The sequence below is a fragment of the Hyperolius riggenbachi genome, chromosome 3 (genome assembly GCF_040937935.1).
Source record: "Hyperolius riggenbachi isolate aHypRig1 chromosome 3, aHypRig1.pri, whole genome shotgun sequence".
Taxonomy (NCBI): Eukaryota; Metazoa; Chordata; class Amphibia; order Anura; family Hyperoliidae; genus Hyperolius; species Hyperolius riggenbachi.
In genome coordinates this window covers 42,604,529-42,623,458 of record NC_090648.1, presented here as the reverse complement: position 1 = coordinate 42,623,458, position 18,930 = coordinate 42,604,529, and the positions used below count along the sequence as shown (strand labels likewise).

Sequence of the window (18,930 nt, the reverse complement as noted above, 5' to 3'; positions counted from 1 at the left end):
CAGCATCATTCTTTCTCACAAAGTATGGGCCATTTGGGGTTCAGACCTGCAACCCACAAATAGAAAATTCACCTCTGCAGCCTTAGCGGAGAAAATAAACAGTGCTTGTCTGGCTGCACGAAGAAAATAGTTTGTCTGTAGAAGGACAAGTGCCAAAAAGTGCTTCAGTCATACCTGATTTTCAAGTTGTAAACCTCCTGTCTGTGACTGGCAGGTGCCAGTGTGAGGCATAAGGTATAATGGGATTGGTAGGACAGTAAGAAGATGTGCCCTCGCCTCATGTTCATACTGGCTTGAGTCTCCCTAAAAGTAGAAGTAATCTGCATAGTTCAGCCCACAGTCTAGCTAAGTGACCCTAAAAGGCAGATGTTAATTGTGGAAATGCTTGGCTGAAAGTTTGCAATGATTCCAAAAGATGTAAGCAAAGATGAAAAATACAGCATGGCGTGTTGATGGCATGGTGTAGAAGGCCCTTGTTTAGGTAGGTGTGCTCCAGTGGGATGATTAAGGTGTCCTCTGTCAGGCCTCTTGCAAATGATTTTTCTTGTGTGAGCAAAAGGTGCGCGTTCTTCTTTTCTGTCCAAAAAGTGCACTTTGCTATCCTGAAACGATGAGCCGTGTTTTGCGCACAGGGCTTTGACCAGAGCTGAAAAAATGATAGCGTTAGATGTCATGTTTTACTGAGACGAGGTGGCCGAGTGGTTAAGGCGATGGACTGCTAATCCATTGTGCTCTGCACGCATGGGTTCAAGTCCCATCCTCGTCGATGGTGCACTTTTACAAACTAGTATCATACCCACCATCCAACTCGCCTGTCCTTGACGTCCATGTGGTTGTGCATGGATAAGTGTGTATGCCCTTTGCCCGATGACTATTGGGACACAGATTGTGTACATTTACACAATGCTTGTCTGCAGCATCATTCTTTCTCACAAAGTATGGGCCGTTCGGGGTTCAGACCTGCAACCCACAAATAGAAAATTCACCTCTGCAGCCTTAGCGGAGAAAATAAACAGTGCTTGTCTGGCTGCACGAAGAAATTAGTTTGTCTGTAGAAGGACAAGTGCCAAAAAGTGCTTCAGTCATACCTGATTTTCAAGTTGTAAACCTCCTGTCTGTGACTGGCAGGTGCCAGTGTGAGGCATAAGGTATAATGGGATTGGTAGGACAGTAAGAAGATGTGCCCTCGCCTCATGTTCATACTGGCTTGAGTCTCCCTAAAAGTAGAAGTAATCTGCATAGTTCAGCCCACAGTCTAGCTAAGTGACCCTAAAAGGCAGATGTTAATTGTGGAAATGCTTGGCTGAAAGTTTGCAATGATTCCAAAAGATGTAAGCAAAGATGAAAAATACAGCATGGCGTGTTGATGGCATGGTGTAGAAGGCCCTTGTTTAGGTAGGTGTGCTCCAGTGGGATGATTAAGGTGTCCTCTGTCAGGCCTCTTGCAAATGATTTTTCTTGTGTGAGCAAAAGGTGCGCGTTCTTCTTTTCTGTCCAAAAAGTGCACTTTGCTATCCTGAAAAGATGAGCCGTGTTTTGCGCACAGGGCTTTGACCAGAGCTGAAAAAATGATAGCGTTAGATGTCATGTTTTACTGAGACAAGGTGGCCGAGTGGTTAAGGCGATGGACTGCTAATCCATTGTGCTCTGCACGCATGGGTTCAAGTCCCATCCTCGTCGATGGTGCACTTTTACAAACTAGTATCATACCCACCATCCAACTTGCCTGTCCTTGACGTCCATGTGGTTGTGCATGGATAAGTGTGTATGCCCTTTGCCCGATGACTATTGGGACACAGATTGTGTACATTTACACAATGCTTGTCTGCAGCATCATTCTTTCTCACAAAGTATGGGCCGTTCGGGGTTCAGACCTGCAACCCACAAATAGAAAATTCACCTCTGCAGCCTTAGCGGAGAAAATAAACAGTGCTTGTCTGGCTGCACGAAGAAATTAGTTTGTCTGTAGAAGGACAAGTGCCAAAAAGTGCTTCAGTCATACCTGATTTTCAAGTTGTAAACCTCCTGTCTGTGACTGGCAGGTGCCAGTGTGAGGCATAAGGTATAATGGGATTGGTAGGACAGTAAGAAGATGTGCCCTCGCCTCATGTTCATACTGGCTTGAGTCTCCCTAAAAGTAGAAGTAATCTGCATAGTTCAGCCCACAGTCTAGCTAAGTGACCCTAAAAGGCAGATGTTAATTGAGGAAATGCTTGGCTGAAAGTTTGCAATGATTCCAAAAGATGTAAGCAAAGATGAAAAATACAGCATGGCGTGTTGATGGCATGGTGTAGAAGGCCCTTGTTTAGGTAGGTGTGCTCCAGTGGGATGATTAAGGTGTCCTCTGTCAGGCCTCTTGCAAATGATTTTTCTTGTGTGAGCAAAAGGTGCGCGTTCTTCTTTTCTGTCCAAAAAGTGCACTTTGCTATCCTGAAAAGATGAGCCGTGTTTTGCGCACAGGGCTTTGACCAGAGCTGAAAAAATGATAGCGTTAGAAGTCATGTTTTACTGAGACGAGGTGGCCGAGTGGTTAAGGCGATGGACTGCTAATCCATTGTGCTCTGCACGCATGGGTTCAAATACCATCCTCGTCGATGGTGCACTTTTACAAACTAGTATCATACCCACCATCCAACTCGCCTGTCCTTGACGTCCATATGGTTGTGCATGGATAAGTGTGTATGCCCTTTGCCCGATGACTATTGGGACACAGATTGTGTACATTTACACAATGCTTGTCTGCAGCATCATTCTTTCTCACAAAGTATGGGCCATTTGGGGTTCAGACCTGCAACCCACAAATAGAAAATTCACCTCTGCAGCCTTAGCGGAGAAAATAAACAGTGCTTGTCTGGCTGCACGAAGAAAAGTGCACTTTGCTATCCTGAAAAGATGAGCCGTGTTTTGCGCACAGGGCTTTGACCAGAGCTGAAAAAATGATAGCGTTAGATGTCATGTTTTACTGAGACGAGGTGGCCGAGTGGTTAAGGCGATGGACTGCTAATCCATTGTGCTCTGCACGCATGGGTTCAAGTCCCATCCTCGTCGATGGTGCACTTTTACAAACTAGTATCATACCCACCATCCAACTCGCCTGTCCTTGACGTCCATGTGGTTGTGCATGGATAAGTGTGTATGCCCTTTGCCCGATGACTATTGGGACACAGATTGTGTACATTTACACAATGCTTGTCTGCAGCATCATTCTTTCTCACAAAGTATGGGCCGTTCGGGGTTCAGACCTGCAACCCACAAATAGAAAATTCACCTCTGCAGCCTTAGCGGAGAAAATAAACAGTGCTTGTCTGGCTGCACGAAGAAAATAGTTTGTCTGTAGAAGGACAAGTGCCAAAAAGTGCTTCAGTCATACCTGATTTTCAAGTTGTAAACCTCCTGTCTGTGACTGGCAGGTGCCAGTGTGAGGCATAAGGTATAATGGGATTGGTAGGACAGTAAGAAGATGTGCCCTCGCCTCATGTTCATACTGGCTTGAGTCTCCCTAAAAGTAGAAGTAATCTGCATAGTTCAGCCCACAGTCTAGCTAAGTGACCCTAAAAGGCAGATGTTAATTGTGGAAATGCTTGGCTGAAAGTTTGCAATGATTCCAAAAGATGTAAGCAAAGATGAAAAATACAGCATGGCGTGTTGATGGCATGGTGTAGAAGGCCCTTGTTTAGGTAGGTGTGCTCCAGTGGGATGATTAAGGTGTCCTCTGTCAGGCCTCTTGCAAATGATTTTTCTTGTGTGAGCAAAAGGGGCGCGTTCTTCTTTTCTGTCCAAAAAGTGCACTTTGCTATCCTGAAAAGATGAGCCGTGTTTTGCGCACAGGGCTTTGACCAGAGCTGAAAAAGTGATAGCGTTAGATGTCATGTTTTACTGAGACGAGGTGGCCGAGTGGTTAAGGCGATGGACTGCTAATCCATTGTGCTCTGCATGCATGGGTTCAAATCCCATCCTCGTCGATGGTGCACTTTTACAAACTAGTATCATACCCACCATCCAACTCGCCTGTCCTTGACACGTCCATGTGGTTGTGCATGGATAAGTGTGTATGCCCTTTGCCCGATGACTATTGGGACACAGATTGTGTACATTTACACAATGCTTGTCTGCAGCATCATTCTTTCTCACAAAGTATGGGCCATTTGGGGTTCAGACCTGCAACCCACAAATAGAAAATTCACCTCTGCAGCCTTAGCGGAGAAAATAAACAGTGCTTGTCTGGCTGCACGAAGAAAATAGTTTGTCTGTAGAAGGACAAGTGCCAAAAAGTGCTTCAGTCATACCTGATTTTCAAGTTGTAAACCTCCTGTCTGTGACTGGCAGGTGCCAGTGTGAGGCATAAGGTATAATGGGATTGGTAGGACAGTAAGAAGATGTGCCCTCGCCTCATGTTCATACTGGCTTGAGTCTCCCTAAAAGTAGAAGTAATCTGCATAGTTCAGCCCACAGTCTAGCTAAGTGACCCTAAAAGGCAGATGTTAATTGTGGAAATGCTTGGCTGAAAGTTTGCAATGATTCCAAAAGATGTAAGCAAAGATGAAAAATACAGCATGGCGTGTTGATGGCATGGTGTAGAAGGCCCTTGTTTAGGTAGGTGTGCTCCAGTGGGATGATTAAGGTGTCCTCTGTCAGGCCTCTTGCAAATGATTTTTCTTGTGTGAGCAAAAGGTGCGCGTTCTTCTTTTCTGTCCAAAAAGTGCACTTTGCTATCCTGAAAAGATGAGCCGTGTTTTGCGCACAGGGCTTTGACCAGAGCTGAAAAAATGATAGCGTTAGATGTCATGTTTTACTGAGATGAGGTGGCCGAGTGGTTAAGGCGATGGACTGCTAATCCATTGTGCTCTGCACGCATGGGTTCAAATCCCATCCTCGTTGATGGTGCACTTTTACAAACTAGTATCATACCCACCATCCAACTCGCCTGTCCTTGACGTCCATGTGGTTGTGCATGGATAAGTGTGTATGCCCTTTGCCCGATGACTATTGGGACACAGATTGTGTACATTTACACAATGCTTGTCTGCAGCATCATTCTTTCTCACAAAGTATGGGCCATTTGGGGTTCAGACCTGCAACCCACAAATAGAAAATTCACCTCTGCAGCCTTAGCGGAGAAAATAAACAGTGCTTGTCTGGCTGCACGAAGAAAATAGTTTGTCTGTAGAAGGACAAGTGCCAAAAAGTGCTTCAGTCATACCTGATTTTCAAGTTGTAAACCTCCTGTCTGTGACTGGCAGGTGCCAGTGTGAGGCATAAGGTATAATGGGATTGGTAGGACAGTAAGAAGATGTGCCCTCGCCTCATGTTCATACTGGCTTGAGTCTCCCTAAAAGTAGAAGTAATCTGCATAGTTCAGCCCACAGTCTAGCTAAGTGACCCTAAAAGGCAGATGTTAATTGTGGAAATGCTTGGCTGAAAGTTTGCAATGATTCCAAAAGATGTAAGCAAAGATGAAAAATACAGCATGGCGTGTTGATGGCATGGTGTAGAAGGCCCTTGTTTAGGTAGGTGTGCTCCAGTGGGATGATTAAGGTGTCCTCTGTCAGGCCTCTTGCAAATGATTTTTCTTGTGTGAGCAAAAGGTGCGCGTTCTTCTTTTCTGTCCAAAAAGTGCACTTTGCTATCCTGAAAAGATGAGCCGTGTTTTGCGCACAGGGCTTTGACCAGAGCTGAAAAAATGATAGCGTTAGATGTCATGTTTTACTGAGACGAGGTGGCCGAGTGGTTAAGGCGATGGACTGCTAATCCATTGTGCTCTGCACGCATGGGTTCAAGTCCCATCCTCGTCGATGGTGCACTTTTACAAACTAGTATCATACCCACCATCCAACTCGCCTGTCCTTGACGTCCATGTGGTTGTGCATGGATAAGTGTGTATGCCCTTTGCCCGATGACTATTGGGACACAGATTGTGTACATTTACACAATGCTTGTCTGCAGCATCATTCTTTCTCACAAAGTATGGGCCGTTCGGGGTTCAGACCTGCAACCCACAAATAGAAAATTCACCTCTGCAGCCTTAGCGGAGAAAATAAACAGTGCTTGTCTGGCTGCACGAAGAAATTAGTTTGTCTGTAGAAGGACAAGTGCCAAAAAGTGCTTCAGTCATACCTGATTTTCAAGTTGTAAACCTCCTGTCTGTGACTGGCAGGTGCCAGTGTGAGGCATAAGGTATAATGGGATTGGTAGGACAGTAAGAAGATGTGCCCTCGCCTCATGTTCATACTGGCTTGAGTCTCCCTAAAAGTAGAAGTAATCTGCATAGTTCAGCCCACAGTCTAGCTAAGTGACCCTAAAAGGCAGATGTTAATTGTGGAAATGCTTGGCTGAAAGTTTGCAATGATTCCAAAAGATGTAAGCAAAGATGAAAAATACAGCATGGCGTGTTGATGGCATGGTGTAGAAGGCCCTTGTTTAGGTAGGTGTGCTCCAGTGGGATGATTAAGGTGTCCTCTGTCAGGCCTCTTGCAAATGATTTTTCTTGTGTGAGCAAAAGGTGCGCGTTCTTCTTTTCTGTCCAAAAAGTGCACTTTGCTATCCTGAAAAGATGAGCCGTGTTTTGCGCACAGGGCTTTGACCAGAGCTGAAAAAATGATAGCGTTAGATGTCATGTTTTACTGAGACGAGGTGGCCGAGTGGTTAAGGCGATGGACTGCTAATCCATTGTGCTCTGCACGCATGGGTTCAAGTCCCATCCTCGTCGATGGTGCACTTTTACAAACTAGTATCATACCCACCATCCAACTCGCCTGTCCTTGACGTCCATGTGGTTGTGCATGGATAAGTGTGTATGCCCTTTGCCCGATGACTATTGGGACACAGATTGTGTACATTTACACAATGCTTGTCTGCAGCATCATTCTTTCTCACAAAGTATGGGCCGTTCGGGGTTCAGACCTGCAACCCACAAATAGAAAATTCACCTCTGCAGCCTTAGCGGAGAAAATAAACAGTGCTTGTCTGGCTGCACGAAGAAATTAGTTTGTCTGTAGAAGGACAAGTGCCAAAAAGTGCTTCAGTCATACCTGATTTTCAAGTTGTAAACCTCCTGTCTGTGACTGGCAGGTGCCAGTGTGAGGCATAAGGTATAATGGGATTGGTAGGACAGTAAGAAGATGTGCCCTCGCCTCATGTTCATACTGGCTTGAGTCTCCCTAAAAGTAGAAGTAATCTGCATAGTTCAGCCCACAGTCTAGCTAAGTGACCCTAAAAGGCAGATGTTAATTGTGGAAATGCTTGGCTGAAAGTTTGCAATGATTCCAAAAGATGTAAGCAAAGATGAAAAATACAGCATGGCGTGTTGATGGCATGGTGTAGAAGGCCCTTGTTTAGGTAGGTGTGCTCCAGTGGGATGATTAAGGTGTCCTCTGTCAGGCCTCTTGCAAATGATTTTTCTTGTGTGAGCAAAAGGTGCGCGTTCTTCTTTTCTGTCCAAAAAGTGCACTTTGCTATCCTGAAAAGATGAGCCGTGTTTTGCGCACAGGGCTTTGACCAGAGCTGAAAAAATGATAGCGTTAGATGTCATGTTTTACTGAGACGAGGTGGCCGAGTGGTTAAGGCGATGGACTGCTAATCCATTGTGCTCTGCACGCATGGGTTCAAATCCCATCCTCGTCGATGGTGCACTTTTACAAACTAGTATCATACCCACCATCCAACTCGCCTGTCCTTGACACGTCCATGTGGTTGTGCATGGATAAGTGTGTATGCCCTTTGCCCGATGACTATTGGGACACAGATTGTGTACATTTACACAATGCTTGTCTGCAGCATCATTCTTTCTCACAAAGTATGGGCCATTTGGGGTTCAGACCTGCAACCCACAAATAGAAAATTCACCTCTGCAGCCTTAGCGGAGAAAATAAACAGTGCTTGTCTGGCTGCACGAAGAAAATAGTTTGTCTGTAGAAGGACAAGTGCCAAAAAGTGCTTCAGTCATACCTGATTTTCAAGTTGTAAACCTCCTGTCTGTGACTGGCAGGTGCCAGTGTGAGGCATAAGGTATAATGGGATTGGTAGGACAGTAAGAAGATGTGCCCTCGCCTCATGTTCATACTGGCTTGAGTCTCCCTAAAAGTAGAAGTAATCTGCATAGTTCAGCCCACAGTCTAGCTAAGTGACCCTAAAAGGCAGATGTTAATTGTGGAAATGCTTGGCTGAAAGTTTGCAATGATTCCAAAAGATGTAAGCAAAGATGAAAAATACAGCATGGCGTGTTGATGGCATGGTGTAGAAGGCCCTTGTTTAGGTAGGTGTGCTCCAGTGGGATGATTAAGGTGTCCTCTGTCAGGCCTCTTGCAAATGATTTTTCTTGTGTGAGCAAAAGGTGCGCGTTCTTCTTTTCTGTCCAAAAAGTGCACTTTGCTATCCTGAAAAGATGAGCCGTGTTTTGCGCACAGGGCTTTGACCAGAGCTGAAAAAATGATAGCGTTAGATGTCATGTTTTACTGAGACGAGGTGGCCGAGTGGTTAAGGCGATGGACTGCTAATCCATTGTGCTCTGCACGCATGGGTTCAAATCCCATCCTCGTCGATGGTGCACTTTTACAAACTAGTATCATACCCACCATCCAACTCGCCTGTCCTTGACACGTCCATGTGGTTGTGCATGGATAAGTGTGTATGCCCTTTGCCCGATGACTATTGGGACACAGATTGTGTACATTTACACAATGCTTGTCTGCAGCATCATTCTTTCTCACAAAGTATGGGCCATTTGGGGTTCAGACCTGCAACCCACAAATAGAAAATTCACCTCTGCAGCCTTAGCGGAGAAAATAAACAGTGCTTGTCTGGCTGCACGAAGAAAATAGTTTGTCTGTAGAAGGACAAGTGCCAAAAAGTGCTTCAGTCATACCTGATTTTCAAGTTGTAAACCTCCTGTCTGTGACTGGCAGGTGCCAGTGTGAGGCATAAGGTATAATGGGATTGGTAGGACAGTAAGAAGATGTGCCCTCGCCTCATGTTCATACTGGCTTGAGTCTCCCTAAAAGTAGAAGTAATCTGCATAGTTCAGCCCACAGTCTAGCTAAGTGACCCTAAAAGGCAGATGTTAATTGTGGAAATGCTTGGCTGAAAGTTTGCAATGATTCCAAAAGATGTAAGCAAAGATGAAAAATACAGCATGGCGTGTTGATGGCATGGTGTAGAAGGCCCTTGTTTAGGTAGGTGTGCTCCAGTGGGATGATTAAGGTGTCCTCTGTCAGGCCTCTTGCAAATGATTTTTCTTGTGTGAGCAAAAGGTGCGCGTTCTTCTGTTCTGTCCAAAAAGTGCACTTTGCTATCCTGAAAAGATGAGCCGTGTTTTGCGCACAGGGCTTTGACCAGAGCTGAAAAAATGATAGCGTTAGATGTCATGTTTTACTGAGACGAGGTGGCCGAGTGGTTAAGGCGATGGACTGCTAATCCATTGTGCTCTGCACGCATGGGTTCAAGTCCCATCCTCGTCGATGGTGCACTTTTACAAACTAGTATCATACCCACCATCCAACTCGCCTGTCCTTGACGTCCATGTGGTTGTGCATGGATAAGTGTGTATGCCCTTTGCCCGATGACTATTGGGACACAGATTGTGTACATTTACACAATGCTTGTCTGCAGCATCATTCTTTCTCACAAAGTATGGGCCGTTCGGGGTTCAGACCTGCAACCCACAAATAGAAAATTCACCTCTGCAGCCTTAGCGGAGAAAATAAACAGTGCTTGTCTGGCTGCACGAAGAAATTAGTTTGTCTGTAGAAGGACAAGTGCCAAACAGGCATGGGCTTCCGAATTCCGCGGAAGCTAAAATTCCGAAATTCCGCCGGAATTGGGGTTTCCGCATGGTTCCGCGGAATTCGGAATTTGCAATCCGGAATTCGGAATTTGCAATCCGGAATTCGGAATTCCGGCAAAATCGGAATCGGAATGAATTGACCAATCAGGAGATGCGGAATGAGTTGACCAATCATAATCAGCGGAGAGTTACTGCGCTAAAATAACGGTTTCAACATTTTTTTTATCCAAATTTACAAAATACAAATCAACTTTATTAACAATAGATATTTCAAATGAGCGATTGAGTGTTTCCTCCTAAATTTACGGAAATCCGTTTAAAAATTACGGAAGTCCGTTTAAAAATACGGAAGGTGCACGTGGCGGAATACCGCGGAATTCCGCGGAATGTAGCGGAATTCCACCGGAATGTAGCGGAAGCGGAATTTCGGTAGTGGCGGTATGCGGAATTACCGCGGAATCGGAAATTGGCTCTTCCGACCATGCCTGGTGCCAAAAAGTGCTTCAGTCATACCTGATTTTCAAGTTGTAAACCTCCTGTCTGTGACTGGCAGGTGCCAGTGTGAGGCATAAGGTATAATGGGATTGGTAGGACAGTAAGAAGATGTGCCCTCGCCTCATGTTCATACTGGCTTGAGTCTCCCTAAAAGTAGAAGTAATCTGCATAGTTCAGCCCACAGTCTAGCTAAGTGACCCTAAAAGGCAGATGTTAATTGTGGAAATGCTTGGCTGAAAGTTTGCAATGATTCCAAAAGATGTAAGCAAAGATGAAAAATACAGCATGGCGTGTTGATGGCATGGTGTAGAAGGCCCTTGTTTAGGTAGGTGTGCTCCAGTGGGATGATTAAGGTGTCCTCTGTCAGGCCTCTTGCAAATGATTTTTCTTGTGTGAGCAAAAGGTGCGCGTTCTTCTTTTCTGTCCAAAAAGTGCACTTTGCTATCCTGAAAAGATGAGCCGTGTTTTGCGCACAGGGCTTTGACCAGAGCTGAAAAAATGATAGCGTTAGATGGCATGTTTTACTGAGACGAGGTGGCCGAGTGGTTAAAGCGATGGACTGCTAATCCATTGTGCTCTGCACGCATGGGTTCAAATCCCATCCTCGTCGATGGTGCACTTTTACAAACTAGTATCATACCCACCATCCAACTCGCCTGTCCTTGACACGTCCATGTGGTTGTGCATGGATAAGTGTGTATGCCCTTTGCCCGATGACTATTGGGACACAGATTGTGTACATTTACACAATGCTTGTCTGCAGCATCATTCTTTCTCACAAAGTATGGTCCATTTGGGGTTCAGACCTGCAACCCACAAATAGAAAATTCACCTCTGCAGCCTTAGCGGAGAAAATAAACAGTGCTTGTCTGGCTGCACGAAGAAAATAGTTTGTCTGTAGAAGGACAAGTGCCAAAAAGTGCTTCAGTCATACCTGATTTTCAAGTTGTAAACCTCCTGTCTGTGACTGGCAGGTGCCAGTGTGAGGCATAAGGTATAATGGTATTGGTAGGACAGTAAGAAGATGTGCCCTCGCCTCATGTTCATACTGGCTTGAGTCTCCCTAAAAGTAGAAGTAATCTGCATAGTTCAGCCCACAGTCTAGCTAAGTGACCCTAAAAGGCAGATGTTAATTGTGGAAATGCTTGGCTGAAAGTTTGCAATGATTCCAAAAGATGTAAGCAAAGATGAAAAATACAGCATGGCGTGTTGATGGCATGGTGTAGAAGGCCCTTGTTTAGGTAGGTGTGCTCCAGTGGGATGATTAAGGTGTCCTCTGTCAGGCCTCTTGCAAATGATTTTTCTTGTGTGAGCAAAAGGTGCGCGTTCTTCTTTTCTGTCCAAAAAGTGCACTTTGCTATCCTGAAAAGATGAGCCGTGTTTTGCGCACAGGGTTTTGACCAGAGCTGAAAAAATGATAGCGGTAGATGTCATGATTTACTGAGACGAGGTGGCCGAGTGGTTAAGGCGATGGACTGCTAATCCATTGTGCTCTGCACGCATGGGTTCAAATCCCATCCTCGTCGATGGTGCACTTTTACAAACTAGTATCATACCCACCATCCAACTCGCCTGTCCTTGACGTCCATGTGGTTGTGCATGGATAAGTGTGTATGCCCTTTGCCCGATGACTATTGGGACACAGATTGTGTACATTTACACAATGCTTGTCTGCAGCATCATTCTTTCTCACAAAGTATGGGCCATTTGGGGTTCAGACCTGCAACCCACAAATAGAAAATTCACCTCTGCAGCCTTAGCGGAGAAAATAAACAGTGCTTGTCTGGCTGCACGAAGAAAACGGAAAATTGTATACTCACCTTTCGGTAATTTTCCTTTCCTTCCAATGACCATGTCAGCCTACTACGGGGGTTAGTCCCGCCCTGTAACCCCTCCAGGACCTGTCCATATAAATTTTGCACACTCCCACCCCCAGTTGCTTTTTTTACTAGTCCAAATGTCAGACAGAACTAAGGGTGGGCCCTTCGTATGCTGACATGGTCATTGGAAGGAAAGGAAAATTACCGAAAGGTGAGTATACAATTTTCCGTTTTCCTTCCATGCCAATGTCAGCATACTACGGGGATTTAACTATACATACACTGAAGGGAGGGAATATTCTTGATGCAGAACAATTTATTCAAGTTTAACAAGTAACCAAAGATATTATCAATTCATATCTTTACAGACATCAAAAAAAAAATAATTTAATCTTTAGTCATCTTCACTGCAGACAACACTTCCCTTCCAAACTGAACCGTGGACAACAGTCCAGGGTCCACCTTGTAATGTGTGATGAATGTATTCAGAGATGACCAGTTGGCAGCTCGGCATATCGTTTCTGGTGACACCTTCACTAGTGCTGCCCAGGATGCTGATATCGACCTCGTGGAGTGTGCCGAGACCTCTTCCGGTGGCGTTTTACCCATAATACTGTAGGCCATTTTAATAGCCCTCACCAACCACGTAGCTATTGTCTTGGTTGTAGCTGCTTGGCCTCTCCTATAACCTGTTGGAATTACGAACAATCTTCTTGTTTTGCGAAAATCTTTAGTCATTTGGATATATTTGCTCAATAATTCAGGTACATTGAGACTGTTTGGAAGTTCTGAAGTATCATCAGAGAAAGCTGGTAAGTTCCATTCCTGATTAAAGTGATATGTTCTTGACACCTTTGGAATGAATTCGTCTATTGGTCTCAACGACACTCTGTCCGGGAAGAATTGTATGTATGGAGGGTCACAACTGAGGGCCTGTAACTCTGAGACACGTCTTGCGGAGGTAATTGCTGTTAAAAACACTACCTTCAACGTTAGATTAACTAATGTACAAGTCTCGACTGGTTCGAAAGGAACTTTTGTTAATGCTTTAAGTACTAGTGGTAGGTCCCACTGGGTATACCAGTTCTTTTTTGGAGGTCTTATTTTAGTCACTGCCTGAATAAACTGGACCACTAGCGGTTCAATTGCCCACTTCTTATGTGTAAGTGCTGATAAAGCCGATATTTGCGTCTTGATGGTGCTTAGACTGAGACCCATGTCTACTCCTTTCTGTAAAAATGCCAAAATAGTGGTTACTTGGACCTCCTCTATTTGTATACTATCTTCCTCAAGAAACTTAATGAATTTATTCCAAGTTCTGTGGTAAGAAACGTTAGTCGTACCCTTTCTTGCCTTGAGCAAGGTGTTGATAACATCCGTAGAACATCCCAATTCTGCTAACTTCTTCCTCTCAGTCTCCATGCCGTCAAACTGAGGAGTTCCGGATGTGGATGGAAAATCCTGTTTTGGGAGAGCAAGTCTGGTCGATTCGGTAACGGTATGGGGGGAGCTGATATTAGTTTCTGCAGTAAGGGAAACCATGGCCTCCGAGGCCAGTATGGAAGTACTGCCAAGACTGTAGCATCTTCCTGTTGTACTTTCTTCAGTACCCTGTGAATCATTGGAATTGGAGGGAATATATATGCTATGCTGAAATTCCATGGGACCGACAGTGCGTCCCAACCCTCCGCCTGTTGGTACTTGTACCTCGAAAAAAATTTCCTGCACTTGGAGTTCATCGGTGTCGCCATAAGGTCTATTAGTGGCTCTCCCCATCTCTTGCAGATCATATCGAATACCTCCTTGTTGAGGCTCCACTCGTTGTAATCGAGCCATTGACGACTTAATGAGTCCGCTATCTGGTTCCTTACACCTGGAATATGTACTGCTCGAAGATATTGTAAATTTTCCTGTGCCCATGCCATTATAGGTTCCACCTCTCTCAGGAGTGTGCGACTGCGTGTCCCTCCTTGGTTCTGGAGATATGCAACTGCTGTTGTATTGTCCATTTTGAATAACACTCCCTTGTTCGTGATCTGAGAGGCAAAGTGTGACATTGCTTTGAATGCTGCCCTCGTCTCTAGGATGTTCGCCGGGGTATCCTCTGGATCCATGTCCCATCTGCCCTGGGCAAAGCTGTTCTCTAGGTGAGCACCCCAACCCCACCGACTTGCGTCTGTCGTTATTATGACTGGCGGCGAAGGTATTAACTGCTGATAGTTGAGGAGGTTTGTTCTGTTGCTCCACCAAACGAGTTCGTCCCTCATCCTGGGAAAGATCTTGATCCGCAGCTGATAGTCTGTGCCCCTCCATTGGTCCAGAAATCCCTTCTGGAAGGCACGCATGTTCCACCTTGCCCATTTTACCATCGGTATGGAGGCTGAAAACATCCCTATTAGTGCCAAACATTGCCTTGCTGATATGTGGGTGACTCTCTGTAGACTTAGTACCTTTGTGATGATAGCTTCCAGCTTTTCTGTAGGTAACTTGACTGCATTTGCATTCGTGTCTATCTCCGCTCCCAGGAACAAAATCCTCTGTGTTGGTCTGGGTTTGCTTTTCTGCCAATTTACCAACCAGCCGAACCTCTGTAAAGTCTGTAACAGTAACTGTTTGTGTTGCAATAGAATTATTTCGGATGATGCCACCAGTAGGATGTCGTCCAGGTAGTGGTGAGCGTGGAGACCCTGACACCTGAGTAAAGCAATAATCGTGATCAGTATTTTTGTAAACGTTCTCGGGGCAGTACAGATGCCGAAGGGTAGTACCCTGAACTGATAGTGTCTCTCCCCTATCGAAAATCTGAGGTATTTTTGAAACATCCTGTGTATTGGTATGTGTAGGTACGCATCTGCTAGGTCTATTGCTATCATCCAGTCCTTTAATTGGATCGTTGGTATGATTGTCTGTAATGATTCCATCTTGAATTTCTCCTGTTGTATGTGGTCGTTTAGAAAACGTAGATCTAATACTGGTCGTAACTGACCCGACTTCTTTGTCACGAAGAACAACGGGGAGTAAAGTCCTTGAAATCTTTGCTCTTGCTCTACTTCTATGATTGCCTTCTTGTCCACTAATTCCTGTACATATTGATTTAGGATCTCTAGCTTCTGTGGCGATCTTGGTAGAGACGTGGGTATGAAGTGTGGTAAGGAGGGTTCTCTTTTGAAGTTCCAAGAATGGCCCCATGATACTGTATTTATGACCCAAGGGTCCTTTATGTTTTCTGCCCACAGTTGTGCATACATCTGGAGTCGCCCCCCTACCGGCTCCCTGTGGGCGGGCCCCGCATCAGAAGGACTTTGTGGACTGTGTATTAACACTGGCTCCTTTCTGTTTGTTGAATTTTGAAAGGTTTGATTGCGTACTCTGCCAGTTTCTACGAAAGGACTGGGAACCTCTGTTGGACTTATAATCTCTAAACTTATTCTGGAACGACCTTCTATCGTTGGGCCTAGTTTTCCTCTGGCGTCTTTCCTGGGGAAGAAGGCCCGATTTACCCCCTGTTACTCTTGAAATAGCAGTGTCCATCTTTGGACCAAACAGATTTTTTCCGTCATACGGGATCTTGCACCATGCCGTCTTGGAATTAGTATCTGCTGCCCAGGGACGTAGCCACATGGCCCTTTTAGCTGTTACTGTATGCAAAATTGCGCGTGTTGCCACTCTAATTATGTCAATAGCAGCTTCACCTACATAGTCTGAGGCTAATTTGAATTCCTCCAACGCCTTGATTAGAGTCTTTCGATCTACATTATCTTGAATAGCTCCCTCCAGATTCTCCGTCCATACTCTTAATGCGCGAGACACAGCTGTTAGTGCAATTGCGGGTTTACACACAGATCCCATAGAACTATAGGCTCTTTTAAGATCCGTATCCACCTTTCTCTCTAAGGGTTCCTTGAAGGATACCACGTCTTCAAGAGGTAGTGTCACGTGTTTTGCTAATCTGATAACGGAAGCATCAACAGCAGGTGGGCTGTCTAGCTGTGTTATAATTTCACCCTCCATAGGATATAATTTTGAAAAACGATTTGACATGGACACTTTTCTCTCTGGTTTGGACCATTCGTCCTGAATTAGTTCAGTAATCTCTTCCATTACAGGGAATGCTAAGGGCTTCTTTTTAAGATGCGGGAAAAAGCGACGTCTTTTCGACTGTGGTTCCTCTTCCTCTTCCCATTGCAAGGCCTGTCTAACAGACTTAACAAAGGGTGTAACCAGAGAAAAGTCAAATCCTACAGCCAGACCATCCTCTTCCTCAGGCTGGTCAGGGTCTGAATCACGCGTATGTGCTGCAGACGTATGGGCGTGCTCAGCCAAGGATTGCTGCACAATCTCCCTTACAAGATTTTTAAATTCTCCTGTCGGCTCTTCCTCAACCGGAATGGAGTAAAAGCATTCTGAGCAGACCAGTTTCCCTGGCATACATTCTCGGCCACAAGCCCAACACTTTTTCAATTCCTTATGACTTCTATCGTGACTTTGAGAACCTCTATTTGATCGAGTTTTACTAGATCTTGAAGAGGATCCGCGCTTTGATGCAGACGGATTTTCTTCAGGTTGGGAGGAACTGCATAGGGAACAAACAGAAATATAAATTTCTGTTAGTAAAAAGTGCCTCAAAAACAAATTTTTTTTTTAAAAATAAATAAATGTATATATATCACCGTGCCCCACCTATCATTTCCATGCTGATCTGTTTCGTAGGCAGCAGCCACCGAATCCATATCTCACTCATGCAGAGTAATCTACAAATACACATGTGAGACATTAGATGAGGCTAATGATGCAGTTTTTAAGTGAGAGCTTGCAGGTAGAGCAAAAATCTATTGTTACGCACCTATAACACAGTCACTGTAGAGATTAGGATCTTGACAGCAAGTAAAGCCAAATATCAGTACCAATCCTCAGCAAAGACCTAAATGTATAAGCAGATAGACATCAGCATGGGACACCAGAGCGACTAAACACTCACTAGTCCGCCGCTCTGTGTGCCGCTTACCTGCTCAGCAGTCTGCCAGGCACAGTCCCCTCAGCGTACTCCACTGCCCCAGAGCAATGTCCGACGTCTCTGCTTACTGAGCTCCCCTGCTATTTGAATCTCCTTCCTTGCCGAAAACAGGAAGTGCAGAGATGACATCACTTCCTCCCGGAAGTCTCCTTGCACTCCAGCGTGGAACACATAGCCTTACTGCAGCTGCCTACTCCCTGTCGGCGCTGATTTACAGCACAACTCTGTACAACCTTTACCCCCAGAAAGATCAGCAGAAAGAGGGGGTTATCCCAGCGCCTACACCTGTTTAAGGTGAAACAGCGGGGACTTCACACAGTGAGGGGCTGCGTGGATGGCTGCCAAGAGAGCAGCAGGTGAGGCAAAAAATAAAAATCGGAAAAAGAAATGCTAGAATATAACAAAATTTACTTGGGAAATAAGCCTAGTGACAGTCCTGGAGGAGGACGAGAAAAAAAAGCAACTGGGGGTGGGAGTGTGCAAAATTTATATGGACAGGTCCTGGAGGGGTTAAAGGGCGGGACTAACCCCCGTAGTATGCTGACATTGGCATGGAAGGAAAATAGTTTGTCTGTAGAAGGACAAGTGCCAAAAAGTGCTTCAGTCATACCTGATTTTCAAGTTGTAAACCTCCTGTCTGTGACTGGCAGGTGCCAGTGTGAGGCATAAGGTATAATGGGATTGGTAGGACAGTAAGAAGATGTGCCCTCGCCTCATGTTCATACTGGCTTGAGTCTCCCTAAAAGTAGAAGTAATCTGCATAGTTCAGCCCACAGTCTAGCTAAGTGACCCTAAAAGGCAGATGTTAATTGTGGAAATGCTTGGCTGAAAGTTTGCAATGATTCCAAAAGATGTAAGCAAAGATGAAAAATACAGCATGGCGTGTTGATGGCATGGTGTAGAAGGCCCTTGTTTAGGTAGGTGTGCTCCAGTGGGATGATTAAGGTGTCCTCTGTCAGGCCTCTTGCAAATGATTTTTCTTGTGTGAGCAAAAGGTGCGCGTTCTTCTTTTCTGTCCAAAAAGTGCACTTTGCTATCCTGAAAAGATGAGCCGTGTTTTGCGCACAGGGCTTTGACCAGAGCTGAAAAAATGATAGCGTTAGATGTCATGCTTTACTGAGACGAGGTGGCCGAGTGGTTAAGGCGATGGACTGCTAACCCATTGTGCTCTGCACGCATGGGTTCAAATCCCATCCTCGTCGATGGTGCACTTTTACAAACTAGTATCATACCCACCATCCAACTCGCCTGTCCTTGACACGTCCATGTGGTTGTGCATGGATAAGTGTGAATGCCCTTTGCCCGATTACTATTGGGACACAGATTGTGTACATTTACACAATGCTTGTCTGCAGCATCATTCTTTCTCACAAAGTATGGGCCATTTGGGGTTCAGACCTGCAACCCACAAATAGAAAATTCACCTCTGCAGCCTTAGCGGAGAAAATAAACAGTGCTTGTCTGGCTGCACGAAGAAAATAGTTTGTCTGTAGAAGGACAAGTGCCAAAAAGTGCTTCAGTCATACCTGATTTTCAAGTTGTAAACCTCCTGTCTGTGACTGGCAGGTGCCAGTGTGAGGCATAAGGTATAATGGGATTGGTAGGACAGTAAGAAGATGTGCCCTCGCCTCATGTTCATACTGGCTTGAGTCTCCCTAAAAGTAGAAGTAATCTGCATAGTTCAGCCCACAGTCTAGCTAAGTGACCCTAAAAGGCAGATGTTAATTGTGGAAATGCTTGGCTGAAAGTTTGCAATGATTCCAAAAGATGTAAGCAAAGATGAAAAATACAGCATGGCGTGTTGATGGCATGGTGTAGAAGGC

At 45.2% G+C, this 18,930-nt stretch overlaps 14 non-coding genes across 14 annotated transcripts; all 14 read left to right on the top strand.

The window, feature by feature from the left end:
• Positions 1-684: 684 nt before the first annotated feature.
• TRNAS-GCU (transfer RNA serine (anticodon GCU)) lies at positions 685-766 on the top strand. The gene has a single exon. It is a non-coding gene; the product is annotated as a tRNA-Ser (tRNA).
• An 832-nt stretch (positions 767-1,598) lies between these two features.
• TRNAS-GCU (transfer RNA serine (anticodon GCU)) lies at positions 1,599-1,680 on the top strand. The gene has a single exon. It is a non-coding gene; the product is annotated as a tRNA-Ser (tRNA).
• Positions 1,681-2,512: 832 nt separating this feature from the next.
• On the top strand, positions 2,513-2,594 carry TRNAS-GCU (transfer RNA serine (anticodon GCU)). The gene has a single exon. It is a non-coding gene; the product is annotated as a tRNA-Ser (tRNA).
• Positions 2,595-2,966: 372 nt separating this feature from the next.
• Positions 2,967-3,048, top strand: TRNAS-GCU (transfer RNA serine (anticodon GCU)). Its single transcript has one exon. It is a non-coding gene; the product is annotated as a tRNA-Ser (tRNA).
• Positions 3,049-3,880: 832 nt separating this feature from the next.
• TRNAS-GCU (transfer RNA serine (anticodon GCU)) lies at positions 3,881-3,962 on the top strand. The gene has a single exon. It is a non-coding gene; the product is annotated as a tRNA-Ser (tRNA).
• An 834-nt stretch (positions 3,963-4,796) lies between these two features.
• Positions 4,797-4,878, top strand: TRNAS-GCU (transfer RNA serine (anticodon GCU)). Its single transcript has one exon. It is a non-coding gene; the product is annotated as a tRNA-Ser (tRNA).
• An 832-nt stretch (positions 4,879-5,710) lies between these two features.
• On the top strand, positions 5,711-5,792 carry TRNAS-GCU (transfer RNA serine (anticodon GCU)). The gene has a single exon. It is a non-coding gene; the product is annotated as a tRNA-Ser (tRNA).
• An 832-nt stretch (positions 5,793-6,624) lies between these two features.
• Positions 6,625-6,706, top strand: TRNAS-GCU (transfer RNA serine (anticodon GCU)). Its single transcript has one exon. It is a non-coding gene; the product is annotated as a tRNA-Ser (tRNA).
• Positions 6,707-7,538: 832 nt separating this feature from the next.
• TRNAS-GCU (transfer RNA serine (anticodon GCU)) lies at positions 7,539-7,620 on the top strand. Its single transcript has one exon. It is a non-coding gene; the product is annotated as a tRNA-Ser (tRNA).
• Positions 7,621-8,454: 834 nt separating this feature from the next.
• TRNAS-GCU (transfer RNA serine (anticodon GCU)) lies at positions 8,455-8,536 on the top strand. The gene has a single exon. It is a non-coding gene; the product is annotated as a tRNA-Ser (tRNA).
• Positions 8,537-9,370: 834 nt separating this feature from the next.
• On the top strand, positions 9,371-9,452 carry TRNAS-GCU (transfer RNA serine (anticodon GCU)). Its single transcript has one exon. It is a non-coding gene; the product is annotated as a tRNA-Ser (tRNA).
• Positions 9,453-10,801: 1,349 nt separating this feature from the next.
• TRNAS-GCU (transfer RNA serine (anticodon GCU)) lies at positions 10,802-10,883 on the top strand. Its single transcript has one exon. It is a non-coding gene; the product is annotated as a tRNA-Ser (tRNA).
• An 834-nt stretch (positions 10,884-11,717) lies between these two features.
• TRNAS-GCU (transfer RNA serine (anticodon GCU)) lies at positions 11,718-11,799 on the top strand. The gene has a single exon. It is a non-coding gene; the product is annotated as a tRNA-Ser (tRNA).
• Positions 11,800-18,227: 6,428 nt separating this feature from the next.
• On the top strand, positions 18,228-18,309 carry TRNAS-GCU (transfer RNA serine (anticodon GCU)). Its single transcript has one exon. It is a non-coding gene; the product is annotated as a tRNA-Ser (tRNA).
• The last annotated feature ends 621 nt before the right edge of the window (positions 18,310-18,930 follow it).